At 35.4% G+C, this 19,243-nt stretch overlaps 2 protein-coding genes across 3 annotated transcripts in view; one reads left to right on the top strand and one right to left on the bottom strand.

The window, feature by feature from the left end:
- LOC110995297 (autophagy-related protein 16-1) overlaps positions 1 to 19,243 on the bottom strand; it is a 168,530-nt gene that overhangs the window by 119,300 nt on the left and 29,987 nt on the right. The window lies entirely within an intron of this gene.
- The window catches only part of LOC110995296, a 49,743-nt gene that overhangs the window by 18,301 nt on the left and 12,199 nt on the right, over positions 1 to 19,243 (top strand). The gene's annotated exons all lie outside the window — the stretch shown is intronic.

Raw genomic sequence — 19,243 nt, forward strand, 5'->3', positions numbered from 1 at the left:
GTAACCCCGCGCACCTTACTCGTCCATCGGAATTCGTGAATCTTCACAAATAATATGTCATTATATCGTATTAGCAATTGAGGAAGCACTTACAGCTAATGGAAAATAATACGTTATCGGGCTTTAGTGACATTGAATAGTTTTAAGTATTCAATATATTCTTGCACAATTATTTAAATTATAAAAAATCTAATAAACCGTAGTCGAGTAGTCTAAGGGCCAAAAGTCGAATACGTGTACTAACTACCAGGAACAGAAGGATAATCCCCTACTTATAAAACAATTTAAAACTATGAGAAATCGACCCAAGACAACAACTAATAGTTTAAAACTTACTTATAAATGTTTTAATAACAAAATAATTAAATACAGCCGCCTAACGCCTGTGAGCATAATTGCCTCGTCTCGTACATTAGTTACAAGTCGTATATCGTCATACGGTAAAAAATTGTATAATGTTACTGTAATGTCAAATTATGTCGAAATGATTCATAAAATGAGGGCCATTAAGTCAACGAAGTGAAAAACGGATTGAGATACAGTTATATATTTCGTAGCGCGTGTTGTTTTAATAGTAGCCGTACTACCGTTTCAAAATCAACTTGAGGTTTCGTTAATGAGTTATACATGAGGCTCACAAAATTTTTAGCGTAAAAATATGAAGCCTTCTTTTTTATTGTTTACCATGTCACACGCTGATAATGTTGCATCAAGTATATTCATTATTTATTTAATCGTGTCAAATCGTTGATAGAGATATTAATATATGTAGGAAATGCAGTTACGATGCGTTTTATTACAATTACAAGTCAATACATATAATTTTCCTTTGGAACTTTGGCTTTCTAGTAATCAATACGTTAATTAAAGGTCCAAGAAATACGATACACTTAGATAAAATATCATGTTTCTGGCGGGGACCTGCCAAAATCTCACTTCCCAGAAACACTTTCGTGATGGACTTTTCAGGTCCTGGCACCAAAATTACGAAACCTGTTTGTAAGCGCTCTGTTACTTTTACCGTTTAACCGAACCTGACCCACAAACGTGAGACGTACGCTACTACATAATCACGCATGTAATTAATATTAATTACCACGGCTGAGGATCGCTAGCTTTCTTACAGTAAAAAATTATAACCAAGCAGAACGTATGTTTACGATACGATACGATTCATAATTGTAAACGAATTTATAATATCGTACATCTAAAATCCGAGTATTTTATTTAAAATAGTTCTATTCAAATGCCAGTTGGATAATATCAGTATCACTTACGGGTAAAAGACTTTTTTCTTTCGTTATTTTTTAAACGTCTGATGGCAGACACGCGAAACAATGTATGCGAAAGATAAACGATAGGCTCTCGCGATTAAAGTAACACGCAATATCCGTAATTGAGCGGAAAAGCCTCAATTTAAGAATATTCTTTTTAAAAAGTGCCGCAAAGAACAATGGACCTGAGCATTTATATTTAACGAGACAATTCTAGAGAGTTTTACAAAAACTCAACAGTATATGTCATTCAGTTTCGTTTCTTTTAATCAATAAAAATAAGAAATGTGTGAATGGAGCGATTGTTATTTGCACTGTTAATGAATCTAACACCTTTTTTAGATTAAAGAACAATAGGTGAAAGAAATGTATACTCATAGCACTCGAAATCTCAAGCAAGTATTGAAGGAAGCCTATACTTTTAAGATATATCAACTTCCGGAAATTTAATAAATTTTCTATTCAGGCATTACCATTGCAACGTGGGCGAAAACGTGATTGATGCGGTATAAGCATCAATAAGGCTAATCTCGTTGCGCAAATACACAAGGATTCAGATTACCAACAGAGATTCAATCAGTCCATTATTATTGTTTCCTTATTGATCAAGTTATGATTCGAATCAAAATAGAATGTTAATTTAGCGAATGCACTGACCGGTACAGGAAATGTTGAGTAGCCACCCTGGGGCACGAGAGGTATCGGGAAACAAAAGGCGATCGGTCGCAATCTGCGCCAAGGGCTTTTAATTGACAATGGGAAGCGACTCCTCGGAGATCTACTAGATAGCATCCTACCTTTAACCCTCTCATTATGGTAGCCCGTCCCTAGGTACGCTCTTATCTCATTTGCCCATTATAGTGCAGATCGGTATTATCCTCTATTCTTTGCGCATCAGGATGAGTATTAGCTTTAAACTAAATAAGCCTCATTCAGCGGACGGTAAGAAATAAATGTGCAGTCATTATGAACATCTGCGATTCCACGACTAATCAACGTGGAGAACCGACACAAGAGACATTGCTTCGAGTGTCCAATCGTTATGTTGCTATTTGTTTGAGCGGCATCGCCAAGATAAATGCTTTGAAGATAATTTACCACTAATTGTAAATTATCTTCAAAGAATTCCATAATTAAAATAAAGAGTTTGCGCAAAGGAGTTATAAATATTATTTTTGAACGTTCTATATATTACACTCCGTTAAATATTTGCAATTACTTGATACCGTAGTTGAAACCAATTAAAAATGAAACACGCTTAAGTGTTAAGGCATGTCAAGTGTGTAAATTGCTTAACGGAGGAGAAAAGTGTGTCGGCAGACAGCCTTATTGCTATCATATATACCATCTGGGGTTTTGCTGCCCGGCTAATGCGACATTAAAATGCACGTAGAGTCGAGCCCTCAAGCGAACGAACCCCATGTTAGTTATTCTTCTTTTATAAGTCTCGCTTTGTCGCTACTTCTATTTAAGCGTTACCTTTGGCAGGATACTCTTCCCTCAAAGATCGGTAACGCACCCACTAAAATGGGAGTCCATGGGCTGCGTAGACTGCCCTTTTTAGGTGTCCCGTAGGCTTTTTGTAATTATATATCCTATAAAAAAAGGATCACCTTACGATGTGGTATCGCCGCCGCCCATAAACACTCACATAGCTAGAGGGCTCGCCAGTGTGTAGCCGTCCTTGTAATTGTATTCGAAAATACTTCAGCTGTTGTCTTTAGCTATAGTCACTAGACTATAGAAGTCTTACATGTGTATAAAACTTCAATAACCAAGGATATGCCTCCAACAACTTGTCTAGAATACATAAGTCATTTGATGTAGTAGATGTCTGGGAGGTGTTGTCAAGTCAGTTATCAAGACGCGACATCTTCGTTGGGGTCGCTTTTTCTGCGCGTGCGCGGAATTGTGGGCGGTAATAGCGTCCGTCACAACGGGATTCGTCGACATCGTTTCGTGTCTCATCGTGGCCGCAATACATTGCTCCACTTTAACACCGCGCGCTTGTTCCGGTAAACGCTTTATCGACAATGAGTTACCTTAATTTGTGAGATTACATATTTGATTTTAGGAAACAATCTCCTCTATTCTGTCGCCGAATAGTTTTATTATAAAATGTCAGTGCCATGTGCAAATTATTGTCAGATACCCTTAACATGTCAAAAGGAAGAGACCGGACCACGACACAGGGAATCCTAGTGCAATTTTTTACAAACTAAATAAACTTTCTGATCATGCAAAATTAAGTTTTATGTTCCTTTTTTTCTAACTACATAATTGCATTCAATATGGGTTAGAATTGTTCTTTAACTTTTAAAGGGAAGCATAACATTTGTGTGGGCCTGGGTATCCGGAAACTATATCCAGGATGATCCCTTCCCACGGTGAAAATAAATTTGCGCTGGTTCGGCTATCGCGTGTCAGTATAATTAAAAAGGAATCCACAAACGATAAGACTATGACTAGCACTTACCATCAACGGTGTTGTGTCTCACTCCAAATCCGGGATCCTTAAATCTATCATATATACGGAAATGCGGTACGGTTTTGCGGTATTCAATGCGCACGCGACAGCGGTTTAATTGCAACTACTTTGCGCTATTATGACGGGACGCCACCTATCGTCTCCGGTTCGTGTGTCAAAGTCAAATCGAAGTGTCATCCTTCTTTGACCGACACCGATTTAGCGCGAACATAGCTCCCCGCCTTGAAAGTTCATCTTTCAAAAGAGAGGATTGCGGAAAGAAAGAAAAAAAATTGATAGAATTAAAAAAAAACAAAATGTATATATATATAATAATAATACAAATAAAAACTAAACTACGATAATAAACTAAAGATAAAACTAAATTTAAGATAAAATGGGTAAAGGGCATAGACGTATGATAGGACGTTTAAATGTTCCTGATTTGGTACGAATTAAGGCGACACGAGTACGATCATCTTTACCAGGATAAGTTTTTTCTACAATTCCTAAAGGCCAATGAAGTGATGGTGCGTTTTTTTCCATAAGAAGTACAATAACACCCTCTTTTATAGGATAACTTGCAGAATTCCATTTCTCACGCGTTTGCAACGTATGTAGATATTCGTTACTCCATCTTTTCCAGTATGATTGAATTAATTTGTCCAATAAATGGTACCGAGAAAGGAGCTGCATCCTTTCTTCCTCAATGTTAGATGAAAGCAGGTAATTTAATGGCTTTAAATTTAAAAAATGAGCTGGAGTCAAGGGACTTGGATCAGAAGGATCTTCACTTAGTATGCCTAAAGGTCTAGAATTAAGAATTGCTTCAATTTGACTTAAAACAGTTAGAAACTCCTCATAAGATAACAATTGCTTACCTATCACACGGAACAAATGAGTCTTTACACTTTTGATTGCCGCTTCCCAACTACCACCAAAATGTGGCGCGTTAGGCGGAATCATTTGCCATGTAATACGATTTTCGTTTAATACGCAGCGAAAGCCCTCACTGAATGCGTTAGAAAAAATGAAATTTTGAAGTTCGCTTAAATAGGAACGTGCACCAATAAAATTAGTTCCATTATCAGAATAAATGACTTGGATTGGACCTCTGCGCGACATGAATCGTTTTAAAGCATTCAGAAATGAGTTAGTACTTAAACCAGTTGCGGTTTCTATGTGAATTGCTCTTGTCACAAGACATATAAATACGCAGATATAAATCTTTTCACTTTTACTACCCCGTCTACGAATAGGGGTATATGATAAAGGTCCACCGAAATCCACGCCAACATGAGTAAAAGGTTTAGAAATTGATAATCTACACTTTGGTAAGTCAGCCATTATTGGCGCTGTTGCAGCTCTCGGGCGCAATTTAAAGCATTTAATACATTGATAAACCCTTGATCTTACAATACGTCTTGCAGATAAAATCCAAAATCTTTGTCGTAACAACGAAATTAAATGTTGAGGTCCAGCGTGACATGACTTTTTGTGCATCCAATCAATAATTAAATTCACTACATGATCTTTATGAGGCAAAATAATAGGGTGTTTGTGATCAAATGTCAGGTCGGTGTTAGAAAGACGACCGCCAACTCGAATTACATCATTAACAATAAATGGGCTAAGTTTACGCAAAGCTACGGGGTACGATTTGTTAAGTAGAAGAGATTGAGTTAAAAAATGAAAGTGCTTTTTTTGAACAGCACGCAGGATAATTATTTCGGTTTCTTGTAAATCTTGAGATGATATTTTACCTCGAGACTTTAATTTACCTATAAACCTAAATATATATGTACATACGCGTAAACAACGAGACCAATCAGAGATTCTATTAACGATTTCTAATATTCCTTCATCTTGCGGGATGGATATAGTCGGTAAAGCGACTACTTTACGTTCTGGTATTTCATCAGACGCGCACAATATGAAGGGTTCTAGTGGCCATTGATTCACATTTAAAACTGCCCAAGAGGGACCGTTTAACCATAAACCGTGCGAAATAAGTTGAGAAGCGGTTAGACCACGGGATAAACAATCGGCAGGATTGGTTTTGCCGGAAATGTGGTAGAAGTTTTTAGGGGATAAAACCTCCTGAATCTTAGTAACCCTATTGGCTACAAATGTCTTTAAGCGGTGGGGACTGGAATTTATCCAGTTTAAAACAATCGTTGAGTCAGACATAGCGACTACTCGCTGCACAGAAAATTGCTTTTCGAAGGCACGTGTCACGGCAGATAATAATTTTGCCATGAGGTGAGCGGCACAGAGCTCAAGTCGAGCTAAAGAAACAACTTTCAGCGGTGAAATCTTAGATTTACTATATAATATACGGATAGTATTATTTCCCTCAGATTGTACACATAGATAAATTACGGCACCATAGGCCTTTTCACTGGCATCACAAAATGCCAGCAGTATGGGTGAAGAAGTTTTAGTTACACCTACATGCCGTGGTACTTGAAGATTAGATAAGAAGGGTAAATCACTATAGAATTTCTTCCATGCTTTAATAATATGAGGAGGAGCAATCTCATCCCAATCCTGTTTTAAAAGCCAAAGCTCCTTTATTAGAAGTTTAACGTATAGTATGAAAGGTGCGGCAAAACCTAGCACATCCCATAAACGGGCAATGATAGAAAGCATATTACGCTTAGTTGCTGTGACATTAGTTAAGTTGCTTACTTCGAACGAGAAGGTATCTGATTTTGAATCCCATTTTACACCTAAAACTTTATGAAACTCATTTGAGTCAAAATGAACTGCTTGCGGATGCAAATGATGGGAAGGTAAAGAAGAAAGTAACTTTTCAGAATTACTAGACCATTTTAAAAGATCAAATCCACCAGCTGAAAACATTTTAATAAGTTGAGAGGATACTTCAAATGCTTCGGGAATCGAATCGCAACTACAACAAATATCGTCCATATAATAATTACCGCGATCAATAACGTCAGCAGCCAAAGGATATTTGGCCCTTTCATCATCGGCTAGTTGTTTCAAAGTCCGAAGCGCTAAATATGGGCTTGAAGAAAATCCAAAACAAACGCGCTTAAATTCAAATAATTGTAACGGATCAGACGGATCAAATCTATAATAAACGCGTTGATATTTATTATGTTCAGGAAGGGTTTTCAGTTGTAGATACATCTGTTTAACGTCAGCGCAAAAGGCGATAGGGAACGTTCTAAACCGAAGTAGAACTGCAAATAAGTCAGGCTGTAAGTTGGGACCGACATGTAAGATATCATTAATCGATATGTTATTATCCGTCTTCGCGCTGGAATCGAGCACCATTCTAACTTTGGTGCTTATAGATGACTCACGAATTACACCGTGATGTGGAATAATGTAACCTATATTGTCGCACTGATCTACTACAGGAGAAATATAATCTTTTTCCAGATATTCAATGAATATTTTGTCGTATGCCTCACGATAACTAGGCGATGACTGTAATTTACGTTCGAGTGACATAAACCGCTTTTTAGCTATGTCCATAGATGAACCCAGATTAAGAGGGCTTTTCTTGAATGGAAGTGCAACAACATATCGACCTGACAATTCACGATACGTGGTAGTCTTATATATACGTTCACACTCTTCCTCTTCCTCACTAAGGAAAGCGGAAGAATTAGATGACGGCTCCTCAAGCTCCCAGAATCTTCGCAAAATGTTTTCTAAAGGGATATTCGAGTAAGCGCATAAAACCGATGAACTTTTTATATTAGAATTTATAGATAAAATAGGCGCTTCACCCATTAAAATAAAACCAAATGTGGTTTGAACAGCATCGGGCATACCAGGCGGTCCCTGGATACGACCCTGCTTGAGTAGTTTCGAAAACAGCTGCGCACCGATTAACATATCAATCTGACCGGGTTCATGAAATATATCATCGGCAAGCGGTATGTTAAACAAATACTCCAACTTCGATCTATCAACCTTAGAAGTGGGTAAATAATCCGTAATGCGTTTCACGATTAAAGAATTAATAGAATATTTAATATTTTTATCATAACGAGAGGATATAACAATATTGGTTGCTCCTATTATATCATTCGAACAGCCACCAAACCCGTTCACAAACATAGGTTCGGAAAACGTATTGTAATTTAATAGTAACTTTTTGCAACACTCAGTCGTTATAAAATGATTTTGAGAGCCGTTGTCTATAAGACAACGCAAAATATGCGGGTTACCACGCGTATCAAGAGTACATACGCGGGCAGTACCAAGTAAAACCGTTGACGGTTGTGATATTAAAGTATTCGCTTCATTCTGCAATGAACACAGAGAAATCGGCGCGTGATTGTTATTAGGTTCGTCAAAGGAGCCAGACGCGACGCGCGGGGTACTGTCGACTAGCAATGACTCACGCTGCGACTCAATGGCTTGCGCGTTTGATCGCAGTCCATCGATAGCAGGTTCGAACGGTTTCTCCTGTTCATTAAACAAACTGGAATTTAACGAAAAATGCAGCAGTGTATTGTGCGTATTAGAATTACATGTTTTACAACTTTTAACAGAATTACAATTTGTGGTTTTATGTTTTACGCTTAAACACTTCACACAATAATTTCGTTTTTTAATGATATTGAATCGTTCTCTTGCATTTAATTTTAAAAAATCAGGACAACCGTATAACTGATCGTGATTTTTACTATGACATAAAGGACATTTTAAATTAGTTTGATCAGAGTTAGAAGTTACAAAAGATTTTACGGTTTTGGAATATTTATTATTAGCCGGTTTAATAATAATAGAATTTGTTCGATCCAAAACTTTACACTGTTCTCTTAAAAACATAACTAATTGCGTGTAACAGGGTAATTTTTCTTTTCTAACAGAATTCTCAAATGAAATAATTGTTTCGTTATCTAATTTTTTAAGTGCCAAAAATAAAAATAAAAAATTCAATTTATTAGGTATTTCTAGTTTTTCAAATGCTGCGATTGATGTAACAAAATTATCAAGAAAATTATTTAAACCGTCCGTAGAAGAACTAGTTAATGTTTTGAAATTATATATATTATCTAAATACTGAAAGCCGAGAGACCGTATATCTTGATATTTATCAACCAAGGTAGAATAAATTAAATTATAATTATTCGCGGTTGGATTTATGCCAGCGATCACAGTTAGGGCCTTACCTGTTAGTTGCCCACAAAGATAAAACACCTTTTCTGAGTTCGAAATTGACCCATTATTATGCACTAAATGGTTAAAGGCTTCATAAAACGACGTCCAATTATTTGGGTCGCCATTAAACTGTGGTAATTTAATTGGAGGCAATTTCAATTTCGGGTGATCTAATTTCTCCTCAGGTGAAGTATTTTTAATTTCCTGCAGCTTACTTTGTATGGTTGCGTACAGGTCCTCAAAGGACTCCCATGTTTGAAAAGAAGGAGTGAACTGAGGGTTATGCTTCATTTGTTCAATATTTAATTGAGTTACTAACTCATTAAATTCACTACGAAGTACTTGTATATTAAACGTTTTAATTTGGAAATTTTTTTCGTCTTCCTTACTATTAATATTTAACGACAAATCGTATAATGATTGCATCTTAGAAAAATACGAATTTTGTCGGGCTTGTAATAATAATATGGAACTTTGAACATGTTCTAACTCGATTGGTGAACATTCACCGGCCTTTGTTCTTGTTCTTTTGTCCATATTATCTACAAATAATTATTAATCGTTTCAAAATTAACTTTATAAAATAAAAAAAAATAAAAATTAAATATGAACAATACGATTAAATTAAACTATAAACAGATTTATTTCGATTGTTAACTATGAAACAATTTTTAGAAAAAAGTGATGTAGGTACTAATGTTACGCATGATCATTCTCACCAAATCAGGCACAATATATTATTAAATACGTAAATACGTAATACGGGATATGAAATACGGATAATAGATTTATAAATACATATAATATTTAAAATCTATATTAAAATTGTCGTTATACAGGTAATAAAAAATGCCCACCGGCAATTTCACCTAACGAACAAAATTGAAAGAAAATATACGAAAATAAATATGCCTAACTAAGAGATATGATACATATACGGCTCGAAAAGGACCAAAAAAGATGTGTGGGCCTGGGTATCCGGAAACTATATCCAGGATGATCCCTTCCCACGGTGAAAATAAATTTGCGCTGGTTCGGCTATCGCGTGTCAGTATAATTAAAAAGGAATCCACAAACGATAAGACTATGACTAGCACTTACCATCAACGGTGTTGTGTCTCACTCCAAATCCGGGATCCTTAAATCTATCATATATACGGAAATGCGGTACGGTTTTGCGGTATTCAATGCGCACGCGACAGCGGTTTAATTGCAACTACTTTGCGCTATTATGACGGGACGCCACCTATCGTCTCCGGTTCGTGTGTCAAAGTCAAATCGAAGTGTCATCCTTCTTTGACCGACACCGATTTAGCGCGAACAACATTTTTTATGAATAATTATTTATTAATTTCATTAATTTATTGAATAATCTTAGGATGCCGAGGATGTCCCTATCCCTATGCAATGAAAATCAATTTTTCCTCTCTTAGTAATATTTAAATTCAAGACCTTAATTTTTCTATTTATAATTTTCGAACAATCTGATCCTTCGAAAGCTACGCACAAGTATAAATCAGTGTCAGAAAAATCAGTTACCCACTCTATTCCACGTCCACATTACTACATCACGATGATTTGCGATAGTGTGTGCTCAAACAAACCTCGCACACGATCAATTGCTGATAACGGTAGGCGCGAGATGACGCGCCGATAATTAATATGTTTTGACTTTTACAACTGTTTTGATATGCAAAACCTTAATATATGGGGAAAAGTTTATTGCAAGTGCTTTTGACATAACAGTATACCTTATCTTTTAGGCTGTCTGTTCTCATCATTATATCTATATATATAAAAGAAAGTCGTGTTAGTTACACCACTTATAACTCAAGAACGAAAGAACAGATTTGAGTGAAAATTGGTATGGAGGTAGCTTAGAGCCAGGAGACGGACATAGGATACTTTTTATCCCGTTCGACAGCGTTCCCGTGGGACTTGACATGAAACGTCAGTCACTATAAAAAGTGGTATAACAAATAAGAATCAGACTTGGAATAATAAAACGCAAATGATAGCTATGTAATTGACGTATAATGACAGCTATGTAATGACGTATATATGACAATTTGATATTTGTAAGAAATCAATATTCAAAATATTTCTATTAAATAAATACGTTTAATTATTTTTACAATTTACAATTTAATTATAATGATAGTGCTATTGCCCATTCGTATAAACAGTGAAGAGAACTATAAAACTCGGTATTGTCGTATGTATACAGTTCATCCAAAGAATGATGAATGTTTCTATTTGTTGTTGTTTTCGAATGACGCATTTAATCGAGTATTGGAACGGGAACGTGAATATGATCACCAGGAATTAGATTTAGTAGTTCAAACGAATGTACCCCTGTTGAAATACCAACAAAAGGAAGTTTATGATACTTTAATGAAGGCAAACGATGATGAAAATGGTGGTTTATATTTCCTAGATGCCCTTGGTGGAACTGGCAAGACATTCCTCATGTCATTAGTTTTAGCAACTGTTCGGGCGAGATCCAACATAGCGGTTGCAGTTGCTTCTTCTGAAATAGCAGCCACATTGTAAGAAGGATGCCGTACGGCTCATTCAGAATTAAAATTACCGTTAAATCTTCAAACTATTGGAGAACCAACGTGTAATATTGCAAAACACTCAGCAATGGCCAAAGTTTTAGCGGCATCGAAAATCATCATCTGGGACGAATGCACAATGGCGCATAAACGTGCATTGGAAGCACTTAACCGAACATTAAAAGATTTACGCAATGAATCGAGATGTTTTGGAGGAGCAATGATTTTACTGTCTGGCGATTTCCGCCAAATACTGCCAGTAATTCCAAGATCTACGGCTGTCGACGAAATAAACGCTTGCCTCAAATCGTCAAATCTATGGCGCTATGTGACGAAACTGCAGCTGACAACAAACATGAGAGTTACATTGCTTACTGATAAAAAAGAAGAAAAAGAATAAAGATGTAGATGACCTGAACTACATAATGGTATGCGTTTGGTGGTTAGAAAATTGAAGAACAATGTAATTTACGCTACGATAATGATAGGAAAATTCAAAGGTGAGGAAGTTCTTATTCCGAGGATCCCGATGATCCCAACCGATATGCCGTTTGAATTTAAAAGACTTCAATTTCCGATACGTCTTGCATTTGCCATGACCATCAACAAATCACAAGGCCAATCCTTAAAAGTTTGTGGTTTAAATCTAGAACATTCATGTTTTTCCCATGGTCAATTATACGTGGCATGTTCACGGGTCGGAAGACCATCAGCGTTGTTTGTTTTTGCGCCTGATAATAAAACAAAAAATGAAAAAATGTGTATCACAAGGTACTTAAGTGAAGAGCAACCTATGTACTAAAATACAGAAATAATAATGAATGATTAATGTAGGTATTTAATTTTTTTGTATTTTTTCCAATAAAAAAACCCAAACTGCTTATTTATTGCCATTAAGGCGGAACAAAGTTCGCCAGGTCAGCTAGTTATAAATAAAAGCCGCCTGATAGCGTCTGTCGATTTGTATGAACGCGATCGTTATTTAAGATTCACCAGAAAATAATGTAATTCAGGAGGTTATATATAAATTTATTGAAACATACAATTTATTATCGAGGTCGCAAAAATTCCTACCCAAAAGCAGATTTTGGTACAAGATATAGTCTGTAAACTGTTAAAGGTTTTACAGTTTATTTTCTTACATTTAGTATTTATTCATTCGTATAGACCATAATTCCTTAGTTAAAACGCTCCTTATTTATAAATTACAAATGTTATCTCTTAAAGAGTCTGTATTATTGACGATTTTTAATTTTGTTTTTTTACAGCACCTCTTCAATTTCCGCAAAACCAGTATCTCTTACAAAAATCGTTATTTAAAGTAGCCAATAAACGTTTGAATACATCATTGTTCACAATCATATTAAAAACGGCTTCCCGAGCGGCATTTTTTTGCTTAACTAATTACTTCGTCAGATTGATTGACAGTATATACGAGATAAGTATATGCCATGAGTGATAGACTTTTAATTTAGTATGGATCAATAAACAAGTGGCTATTATCTCATTATAGCAAATCGTCCCACTTATTGGGACCGTTCATTTGAACAAAACTGATCGTAATTAAGACAATTTGTTAAATAATGTATTCAAATTGAGGCATATTATATTTAGAATACTGTTATGATGAACAGTATCTGTTTTAATTAAGCCTCATTGTATTTTAAAAACTTTTGTATAGCTCAAATACTGATGAAAATTGTACTAGAATTCCATTGAAGCCTATAATTGTAAATTTAATGTGACAAATTCTATACTCTAAACTCTATACAAATAAATTGATCATTTACTTGTACAAACGATACATTTGATAGAAAGAATAAAACAAAATTGTAAGCATACTAGGAACGTTTCTCGATATGCCAGAACAGTGTGTTCACCGTTATAACTTTATAACATTAGTGTTTTTGTATCCGCCATCAGTGGGACAGGAGACCGGGAAACCAATCAATTACATATTAGCTTAATGTGACGGAGACTTCGCCACCATTTGCATGGTGCGTGCAAAACCGTTGAGGACTCGGCTAACGGCATTGGGGACAATCAACTCATGATTGTTCCTGGAATTTGTTTCCACAAAAACTAAAAAAAAACCTTTAAATTTGAATCGTCAATTCTTTATTTACTGCCGGCTTGGAAGATACGAACAACAAATTCGGATTTTCAAAAATATTACAAATTTCAATGAAACAATAATTGTATACAAAAATATTTGGGAGGTATTTATTTTTACAAGATTTTAAACAGGCACGTCATACTTAACATGAGAGCAAAGGATAAATGCATCTACTTATAGCCATCCGTTTGACGATAAATAATGTTTAATCTTAATAGTCTAAGCATGACCTAAACATAGGAAATGCGGCAAAATTGCAAAGAACCTTAACAATAGTTTTACAAAGTTCTATCTTGGAACTGTACTTAATTTATTAGAGGAGATAGGTGGATCATAAAGTAGAATTTAATTGGAATTGCTAGGATATCGTATCCGGGGGCTAGCGGGAACAATGGCGGCGTGCAGTAGGCGGAGGCTGGTCGTGAACCCCGCCCGCCCTATTGGATTAAACGCTACAATGGTTGTTCATTAATATACTTTAATAACTAGCGATAAATACGCAAACATGAACTTAAATTGATTAAAATATCTAAGTCCAAATATCCATTAATCGATTAAAATGTCTATGTACAAACTAAGACTTCAAAGGCACCCCAATCAACTAGCAGGACAGCTAACTATACCAGAAACTACTCGACGACTTAAAAAGACAGACATTTTTGACCAGGACAACCCAACAGACTGAGTTTAAATAAGGCAGGCTCCGCTGGAAGTAGCGCCTAATACGTCAAAAAGCACTCAACGTATCAACTTATAGTCGCAAAGACTGATTGTCTGATTACTTAAATAGAAGAAAAAAAAATATCCATTTGCCTTAAATGATGACACAATTTGCTGTAAAATAGTGTGAGTCGTAAAGTAGTCGCCGCTCTATGCTCGTATTCATTAAGTGAGTAAACAGACGCCAATCCGCCCGATTCATTCATAAGATTAAATAAGTAATATAGCATTGGTGTCGAGCGTGAGGTTCATGGGTACTTTGGATGATTACTTGTTCGATAATGAGTTTAGAAGTCCGTTATGGACCGGTCGAACGTACCGTACAGGCTCTTCACTATTACCAATTAGTTATTACTAATACGAACTTACATAACACATGTAGGGCATAATAAACATAGAATGCACTTGATAATAATTGAAGGTTCTACATATGAGATATTGTAATGCTCATATACTCTATAGGATCTCTCTGATCACTGTCTAGTCCAAATTTTTAACATCCACATTCTTATCGACAGGCAGCCATCCTAACGGTTTAATACAGATACAGATGATTGTGACGCGCAGTATTTATAAATGATAAATGCTCTCCGACAATCTAAGAATGTTGCGTAATGATCAGTAAATAAAGATTTAAATCTTCATAATCATACTTCATGCCGCAATAACTGCATAGAGTTTATTTCACCACTCGGTATGATGAATGCGCATTATTTAAATATTGAATTAACATAACTGTTCATACATTTTCTTAACTACATGGCGCTTAGAATCCAGTATGTAGCGGAAGCGATGTGCCGTTACGCAGTTCGTACTTGTTAAATTCGATTTTCAAAAACTTGTAGGCTGGCAGACCAATAGATATCATTTGTGGACACCGGTAAAGCCGCAATGCAATTTGCCGTAGGCACCAGCGGCATCGGAAGATTGAAACAAACCTGTAAATCGAATTTATCACGTACTGCCTGTCATTACAGCAGCCATTGGATTCCTTGCGGTCGACACTCCCTATGCAAGGTAAAATATTACCGCACACGAGGACATATACGTATGTTTGGCTTTACATAGATTATCCACGATTGGTTCCCAATGTGTTTTAATCAGAGGCCATAAGTTACGTCAGTAAGCCTACCTTATACGTATATCATTCTTTGTGGATATCACTATTATAGCTTGTTTGCAAATTATACTAAGTCGTATAGGAGATAGCAACACCTGCTTTAATTGAAAATTTCAAACAAAATATAAATAAAGTCTTCATTCCGTAGACGAAGACGAGGTCGTGCAATAGTTTAAAATAAATCGAATTTGATCGCGGTGCATTTGCGGCGCGTGTCAACCAAATAAGAGGAAAGATTTCTAAGAAATTTCGAATTTGTTTCGTTTCGTCGATTTTTCGACGCGAATTAGAGCACGGCAGGGCGAAAATACATAGCGTTTTTGCAACATTTTGATAGTTACCCTCATAATTATTTATAATATAACCGTTAATTGCGAAACGCTATTCCGCAAATTTAAATCTTTAACAGTTGAGATATCCGTTATTTTAAGTATGTTGATTATAAAACTGAAATATGCTTTATAATAAGGATTAAAATAAAAGTTAAATTATAATAAATCAGAAGTTCTGACACTAATTATACAGGTCAAAGGTTCAAGAATCTTTGACTTTTGAATTATTTAAAAAAATTTAGTATAACGACCGAGTGAACTTTGAATCACGCATTTGTATCATACCTTAATATATATTTTTTTAATACCAAATAGTTCGGACCAACTACAGAATACAATTCAATACAGCGATTCTGAAGGCTTTAATTACAATCCTCTATTGAAAAAAAAAACAAAAGACATCAAATATTTTCCAGCTCAGAATAGTTTTACTGTAAAATTCAACTTATCAGTATTTTCTATATTTATTATTTAAGTTTCCTACCGTTTAAACCTTCCCTGAACTGACAAATATTTCAAATTACTTAGCCAAATCGATCCAGCCATTCTCGATTCTAGTAACCAACAGCAATTTTTTTTTATAAGATGTATCTATGATAACTGTTAAAGCAGGTGTCAAGTAAAAGCTGTTAATGGCTCTAATCACGATTTGAGAATATAAACTATAGAGTTAGTATGAATATACGCACAAAGTCACCCGCGGCGGTCGTGACTGCTGCGCGTGCGATGTCATGCGCTACTTGTGATTATCGAGCTGCAAAGCGCCTCTGTCATGGTCTTTATATTTAACCATCAGCGTATTTACAGCTACTAGAACCACCATCATTTCTTGACAGCTGTCCGAAAGGTATGTCTTAGAACTCAAAATATTAATACAAATATTATTTTGCATAAAATTTATTTTTTCATAGTATTTGATAACGTTTAGATTAAATGCACTTGCACAACCATTTTAAATTGAAAAAATATCTGTTTAAAGATCATTTGTTAATCTAATTGGTAAGTATCAGGCTTCTGTTCCAAACACACGCATTCGACTTTTTAGGTATAAGACATGTCGGTTTCCTCACCATGTTTTCCTACACCGTTCGAGCGAATGTTAAATGCGCACATAGAAAGTCCATTGGTGCACAGCCCGGGATCGAACCTACCACTGAGAAAAAAGAACCTATGAATGTGAGTCGCAAACCGAAGCCACTAGGCCAACACTGATCTAAATACTTAAGATACACAATACTATCACAATTATTTACAACTGATTTAACACTAGAAAGACGGGAAAATCTATCTACCTACAAAGACGGCGACCGGTCAAATGACTCCTCCAATATATTAAACCTTTTTTTATTATTTTAGCTGTTAAAAATGGTGACTATAGTAATAAAACAGGGTTTGATATATGATTAATTATAATATTTATACACATATTTTACATTTTAACATTTTCTTTACATTACAAGAGCCGCAAAGTGGCTTTTTACAAGTGTCTTTATTAGTTTTATTTTTGCACTTTTGTACATAACATTTTCCGAGTTTCCGGATTTTGAGTGGAAGATCGAGAAGAATTGAAAAAATGTACGGCCACCTTCGAGATGCTGCTTTGACACTATGATTTTATGCCATCTGGTAAGCCACATCCACGCCGTACTTGGTAGCATTGTAAACAGGCACAGTTTTTGGCTTTTTCTTAGGGTGATTGGAGTCTATTTCAACATTGTTATGTAACGTGCTAAGGAATAACACGTTCTTTTTTTCGTTTTCCTTGATAAATTGTGAGTGTAAATCTATCGGATTTCAGGATTTTTGTTTCAAACAAAATCATATGAAGTGATTTGACGTAAGGTGGAATCTTTCATAGTGCCCTGTTCATAGTTCCTACAATCGTAGTGCGTTTTGCGAGCAAGTTATTTACCAAGCTAATCGATGTAAAGAAGTTGTCAGTAGTTATATTTCGGCCAGTATTTTCAAAAGGTTCCACGAGACGCATAACAACGGATTCACCAAGGCTTTCGTTTTGTGGCCTGCTTTCGTCCTTTCCTAAATAAGGAAAGCCGTTGAGCACAAACTTTGAATCCACATCGACACAAGCAAGAAATTTTATTCCAAACTTATCAGGCTTGTTAGCAATGTAATGAAGAAACCTGCATGTAACCTTAGTAGAAAACAGTTGTTCGTCTACTGTAAAATTTTCTCCTGGCTTGTAGCATGATAAGCAGTTCTCAATAAATTTCTTCCAAACTTCTGATATTAGTGCAAATTTGTCTAGTTCAAGTGACCACGACGTACCATCGGTAGAGGTGATAAGACCTTGAAGCTCAGAAACTTTTAAAAACTTAAACTTGAAACTTATAAACACTTATCGGATCTCAGCCGTCAAATGACTGCCGCCGTCTTTGTCGGTATATCAAGATTTTAAATAATAAACAAAAGCGATGTGAGTTATTTTGATACATAGTTTCATTTAACTACTAATATTAATAAAAGTCACAAAGTCTCAAAACGTTACGTCAAATAGTTTGTGAATTATTCAACATTAAATTCAAATTGACAGTCAAATGACTGCTCCCGTCTTTCTAGTGTTAAACACTAAGCAAAAATAATTTTTCGTTTGCACGATAGATGATTTATTAAGATCAATATTTATCAAAATCTCCACGGTTAAGGACTGACCTATAAACTATATTTAAACTTTGTTTACTAATAAGAAAAACGAAGCCACAAGACAAGAAACACGCCTAACAGTAATACAATTAGCACTCCATTGAGAATAGTTCTGCACGATCTATCGCGCTCACTTCGAATGGATTTCGTGACAGCGTCACGTGACGAACGAAGCATCTTTTCCGGGAATCGGTTACCGTTCTGTTGCTTTATTAGATCGGGTTCAATGTAAAGCGTGACTTTTATGCTAAAATATACGCATTAATAAAAAAATACTCAATTATAAATAATCATACGCTTGTTAAATCCATTAACTACTTGTAAAGCTTCCTTTAAGTAGATTGTCTCCCTAATAATTAAATTAAAATCACTAATTTTATATATTTTATATTACTTTTAAAATGTTTCGTTAGTAACTCAGAGCTCTTAATTAACGTTTACGTAGAATTGCGTTTCTCTTTTGTTTGTTTTTATATATTTATATATGAAGTCTTTTAGTTCGCTAATCAAAATTCTGACTGAATTATAAAGCGTATATGTAGATGAAAAACGTATAAGGTTTTTTTTTTGTATTGCACATATTATGTAATAATTTCAAAATTAACTCATAATGTAAGAAATTTCGTAATTGTAGTCACATTACGATAGGCATAGGTAATTGCAATGGAGGATTGTATCATTGACGCCCTTAGTAATTAGAAAGTTCCAATCAAGTCACTTTGTTGTAACTAGCTTGAGGATTAAGTAGAAACAAATTTCCATACTCGAGAATTGGTAATGCTGTGTTCCGACCTCTGCAGACGCAATAATTGAGCATAGAAATCAAATTACCGATGATTGATGTTTC

This window comes from Pieris rapae, chromosome 19 (assembly GCF_905147795.1).
Source record: "Pieris rapae chromosome 19, ilPieRapa1.1, whole genome shotgun sequence".
NCBI classification, from domain to species: Eukaryota; Metazoa; Arthropoda; class Insecta; order Lepidoptera; family Pieridae; genus Pieris; species Pieris rapae.